General features: G+C 45.0%; 1 long non-coding RNA gene across 1 annotated transcript; it reads left to right on the top strand.

Annotated features, from left to right (window-relative positions):
* The first annotated feature begins 1,163 nt into the window (after positions 1-1,163).
* LOC120410925 lies at positions 1,164-5,407 on the top strand. Its single transcript, XR_005603278.1, has 3 exons — positions 1,164-1,339; positions 1,943-1,992; positions 3,768-5,407. It is a non-coding gene; the product is annotated as an uncharacterized LOC120410925 (long non-coding RNA).
* Positions 5,408-5,462: the final 55 nt, after the last annotated feature.

The raw sequence follows: 5,462 nt of genomic DNA, 5'->3' as shown, positions 1-5,462 counted from the left end.
ACAGCCAAAGGAAAAGGAAGGGAAGGAAAGTTTTATAAACTTCCCTCACAGGCAGGGAGCTGAGCAAGGAAGGAAAAGTACTTTTTCATGCTTTTCATGTGGCAGTAATAGAGCCTAAATCCCTGTCCCCCTGTGCCTGAGGGTACAGCCAGCACTGACTGGAGAAAGAGGGGTATAATTGACCCAGCAGTTTCCTGTCACCTTCTTCCTCAGGGTCATTTCTTTCACCACTTCTTTGTGCAGAGTCATGCTTTGAAGCAGCAGTGTGCAAACTCTTCACACTGTGGGCTTTCCTGATCTCTTGCCTGTCTCTTTGGCCTCCTGTGAAGCTCCTGAGCATCCCCCCAGCCTGCTGCTCTGCTGGGTGCATGTTCCCTTTCCCAGCTCCCATAGTGTAGGAGGTTATTCTCACCCTCCCACCACAAGGCACTACCCTCAGAGTGGTTCTCCACTCAAATGGGAAAGGACGGCACCTGAAAGGAGCCCACAGGAAAGATGGAGAGAGATTACTTACAAGGGCCTGGTGTGATAGGACAAGGGGGAATGGCTTCAAACGGAAAGAGAGTAGGTTTAGACTGGATATTAGGAAAAATATCTTCCCTGGGAGGGTGGGCAGGCCCTGGCACAGGGTGCCCAGAGAAGCTGTGGCTGCCCCTGGATCCCCGGAATTGTCCAAGGTCAGGCTGGACAGGGCCTGGTCTAGTGGGCGATGTCCCTGGCCATGGCAGGGGCTGGAATGAGATGGGCTTTAAGGTCTGTTCCAACCCAAACCAGTCTATGTGAGAGCCCCATAGTTCTTTGTTCCAGACCCCATCTACCAAAGTGTGTGAGTGAGGCTGTGGCAGAGAACTCCCACTCTGGAATCCCACCTTGTGTCTGCTGCACTGAGCCCTGCTTAAGTAGATGGAGTTTCATTTCTTTCTCTGTTGGCCTGTTTGTGAGAGTCAAGGCTTTTTTCCTACTTCCTTGGAAACCTATTCTTGGAACAGATTATTATTTAGCATAAACCCACAGAGCTCCCTGATATGTTTCTAAGAAAAGTAAACATCCCAGCACACGTGGTAGCTGGCAGGAAGAGCTGACCTGCAGTGTTTTCCCCAGAAACACCCTGGAAAATAACTTTGAGGAACACAAGACATTGAAGATTGGAGGGGGAAGAGGGAAATCACAGTCTGCTCACTGAAATATGGCAAAAGGGGGGGAAAATTAACTTAAAAAATAATTACAAATTATTTCTTGACCTCTATGGAATGAATACAAACACTCTGGCACCTCTGGGAAGCCCCAGCATGTAGCCCCTGCCAACTGTAACGAGTCCAGGAGCTCATCTGTCCAGGAGGTGAGTGTCACTGCCAGGGGGGACACATCAGACTTCAGCTCTTAGTGACATCCACCTTCTGGGGACACTAAGCCAATTTACCTAATTCTGAAGAAATTTTGGTAATAAAAGTAAAGGTGTCGAGCAGAGCAGAGGCTGGGGAAGGATTAAAGGCATTTGCATTAATAAATAGAGATGTTATCATGGAGAATTAATGTTCTTTGATCTAGATCTTGGCAGCATTAGGAGATGCTAGGTACAGTGCCTCATTATCTCTCAGAGGTTACGGGGTCAGCCTGGGACAAGGGGAAGTGATTTATGCAGTATCTCTGTCAGAGGGATGAGAATATGTATGAAATAATAAGACTTGCAGAGACCATTAGTAAAAATCTCCCTGGATGCCAAGGTCTCACACTGCACTGGCTTCCCTCTGTGCATCATCCAAGCACTTTCTTCCTCAGCTGTGTCCCCTCTCTTTCTTACCATTTTTATATCTCAAAGTAGGAGTGCTCCTTCCCCTTTCAGCCTCTGATGGGCAAATGGCATTTAAAATGGGCGGTTAATCCAGAAGAAAAAGCAGGATTCCGTAATTTGAAAATTCTCCCCCTTCCTCTCACTCCTTAGGAGAGACTGGTTTGGGAGGTGACATTTGAATGAAAAGGACAAGTGAAGAGGTGAGTGTTGAATGGTTCAAGTACTAATTAAACCATCAAGGACAAATGAATGCGTGTGTGGATCTCTCCTGTGTGTGTGTGAATTGAGAATCCTGCAGGTGGACATGGCAGGGAGAGTTCAAAGCAGCCACACCTCGGGTTTTGCTAACAGAGTAATCTAAGCTCCTCACTGAAAACAGCTTGTGGCCAGGATGAGCAAAATCTACTGATTTTAATTCCTATCTTGCAGAAAAAAAAATTAATAAAATATGACTTTTAAAAGCTTGTTTCTCAAAGAAAATTAAACTTATTTGAAAGCATCATCTGGCCATGTGCTTCTCCGGATTATTGTTTGAAAGAGTCCCATTTAAAACAAAAAAGGGCAGGAAGATGGAATCCTAAAAGCTATTGATTTCTTTATGCCTTTTCTAAAAAGAAACAAGTGAGAAGAAGAGAGAGATCTAAATAAATGAGGCAATCTGCTGAAGGAGAGGCTGAGACTGAGCCCAGATCCTGGGAAGCCATAGGAAAGAGAGGAAAAAACCTCTTTACGAGGGAGTACTTGTGTGCCATAGGTTTCCCTGAAGTGCTCAGAGCTAAGGATGCCCATTAAAGAAACCCCCCAATAATCTCCAGTTCTGGGCTCCAGAGACACCAGTGAGCACAGGCCCATCCCTGTCCTCCCTCCTCTGCGTTACAGCAAGAACCACGATGGACTTCAAGCACCAGCAGCAGCAATTAAGCATTTAATTCTCATTTATATTCTAAGGGAACTGGGCCCTGGACTGCTCCAGCTGCTTTGGAGCCTTCTCATCTTCCCTACTGTCACCTCTACAACATAAGACTTGTCAATAGCTTTTCCTATGCCAGATCAGGGTAACAGGTAAAATCAAAATTAAATTGGTGTGTGAGAGAAATGGACCCAAGAATCTGGATCAAAGCAGATGAAATCCTCTATTTTCACCTTTTCATATTTTGTTCTATTTTCTCTCTCCACTTCCCTCCTACATTTCAGGAGAAATGCAATGCTTTTGACCAAAACCACCTGAACTTTCCATTTTTAAAAATACCCTTCTCTGTGCTCCCATCCCATTCAGTGGCATTTGCCTATCAAAACGTCTTATTGAAAAGTTGCCGTCCAGCCTCATAAAAGTTACCATTTCTGTTAGCAACTATATTTGGATCTATATTGAGCCTTATTTATGGACTTCTTGATTTTCCAAGTGGAATGCTGTCAAATTGAGTGGTTTTTACAGTCAGTGAAGAAAAAATCATAAAGGAAAATAAGAATGAAGGCTATTATAAAGTTTAAAAGGCAGAAGCCAAGCACAGGACTGCATAGGAGGCAGGGAAAAATACAGCAGAAGATTTTGTTATAATATAATGAATGTTTCCAACTCACTTTGGCCAACCCATTTCATATGTGGGTGGGTGTGTGGAGGTTGGGATTGCTTTGGTTTGTGCGCCAGTCTGGTTCAGAGGAGATAGGAAATACAGTGCCACAGTGAAGGAAATGAAACTCTTTGTAGCCGTTTTCAGCATAACTTTGTGCAGGAATGCACAAAGATCAATGCAAATGTGTGTAATGAGCAGCCTCTCTCACCGGAGAACAACTGTGTTACACCACAAAGAGACAAACTGGGTGATTTTAATCCTACTGAGGCTGAAGGGGAGGGAGTTTGCCCAGCTGGCTCATCCTCCAGTGTGTGCTATCTCCAGGCTGGTTTGCTGGGTGATGGAGAACAGCCTCCCATGTGGGGGAAACACCACCTCGGCCATTTGCTTCTTGTCTGCAGAGCCCTGAGAAGGCAAACGGGCCTGACAAAGAACTGCAGGTCTGCTTTCAGACATCCTTTGAACACTTGGGATCTTCAGGAGGTAAGAACTTCTTTTAACACTCAGGACTTTTTGTCTGCCATGTTTATGCATGATGAGCTTGTGCCAAGGACCCAATTACGATTTTCTTAACTCTCTCCCCTCTTTCTTCTCTACTTCTTCCTCCACCCATTATCAGGGACACCTGGAAACAATAAAGAGTTGTTTGTTTGGTCCCTCCTGCTTCCCCTTATTTTCTGGTGTATTTGATGTTGTGAAAGCAGGGCTGTTAGAGATCCATTAAGCAGTGTTTGTAATGGAAGGGAAGAGTTCTCTCTGGTTTGAGGAAGATAAGGCACATAAATCAAACTCCCCCTACATCTAAACATTTCTGTAAATAGCTGAGAAGGACACAAACATGGAGCAGCTTTTCCTGTGTGCTGCGTACCCCATCTTGTCACCACTGGAAGCCAGGAGAGCTGAAGAATTGGGATCAGAAGCTTCAGACAAGACTGATGAACACGTATTTACAATGAGATAATTCATTTGTTTGCCAAGGTATTGTTTATTCAAGGAGCATCCAGCATGTTCACCCAGCCAGTGAGGCCATTCTCCAGTAATGATCCATTTGGGAATTGCCTCCTCTGGGTTTAGGAAAGGCCCGTGAGTGCCAACTACCTCAATCATGGGGCTGCAGAGACAACACAGTCCTGTCTTTATTCAGTAGGGTTCTGCCGTGGAGGGGTAGAGTCTCCTGCTCTAAGTGATCCTCTACTTTGTGTTTGTATCTGTTCTGCAGCAAGAGGAAACCAGTCAGATCCTACGCATCCCTGTGGGATGTCCATGCCATTTTCTCACGTCCACATATTCAAGATTTTTCTCCCAAGAGATACTCTAGAACTTTTGTTAATAATGCAGTTCACAGCTCATACGGGAAGGAACACAGAGAGTCTTTTTTTAGAGCTGTTTCATCCTGAATCCCTTGGCTTAAATGATACTCTTTCCTTTCAGCAAACTTAATACGGATTGGAAAGACTCCCAGACGTAAAATGTGCAAATTAAAACTCTCCTGGAATGATCAGGAAGGAGAATATTTATTCTCACTCTTGTCCCAACGTCTCAAAAACCCAGGTCAAGAGATTATCCCCTGCTTCTGAAGGAATGAAGAAAAGTGGGCAACAGCCCTTGATAGACAAAACCTTCATGATTTGAGCTCAGAGCTTAGGCCCCAGGTGGATAAATGAGTCCTCTGCTAAAGGATAGAGTCCTTGGATTTAATCTGTACTGGAAGGGGTTTGTGGGCAATTAACAGGTCAAAGGCTCTCCCTGAGAACTCCAGAAATCTTTCTTTTTGTACTTCTGGTGACATTATTTAAGGAACATAATGCTGTTGGGTGGGCAATCAGGTTTAACCCTGATTAATTAGGGACTCTGCACCTAATCATTATGGAGGCACAGAACAGCTGGAGGGGAAGGGGCCAGAGCAGAATGAAGCCACACTAACAGGAGTCCTGTGTTTTTCTCCAGCTCCCACTCCATGGCACTGAGGATCACGGTTTTGGACATCCTTCTACAAATAATTTTGTGTTTCTCTCTTCAAAAACAGGCCCCAGTGGAGTTTTGTGGCCCTCACCTGATCCCCCTGAGTGAAAAGCAGAGGCCACGACATCAGAGAC

This window comes from Corvus cornix, chromosome 17 (assembly GCF_000738735.6).
Source record: "Corvus cornix cornix isolate S_Up_H32 chromosome 17, ASM73873v5, whole genome shotgun sequence".
Classification (NCBI taxonomy): Eukaryota; Metazoa; Chordata; class Aves; order Passeriformes; family Corvidae; genus Corvus; species Corvus cornix.
The sequence above is the reverse complement of the archived record's forward strand: the minus strand, read 5'-3'. Positions and strand labels throughout refer to the sequence as shown.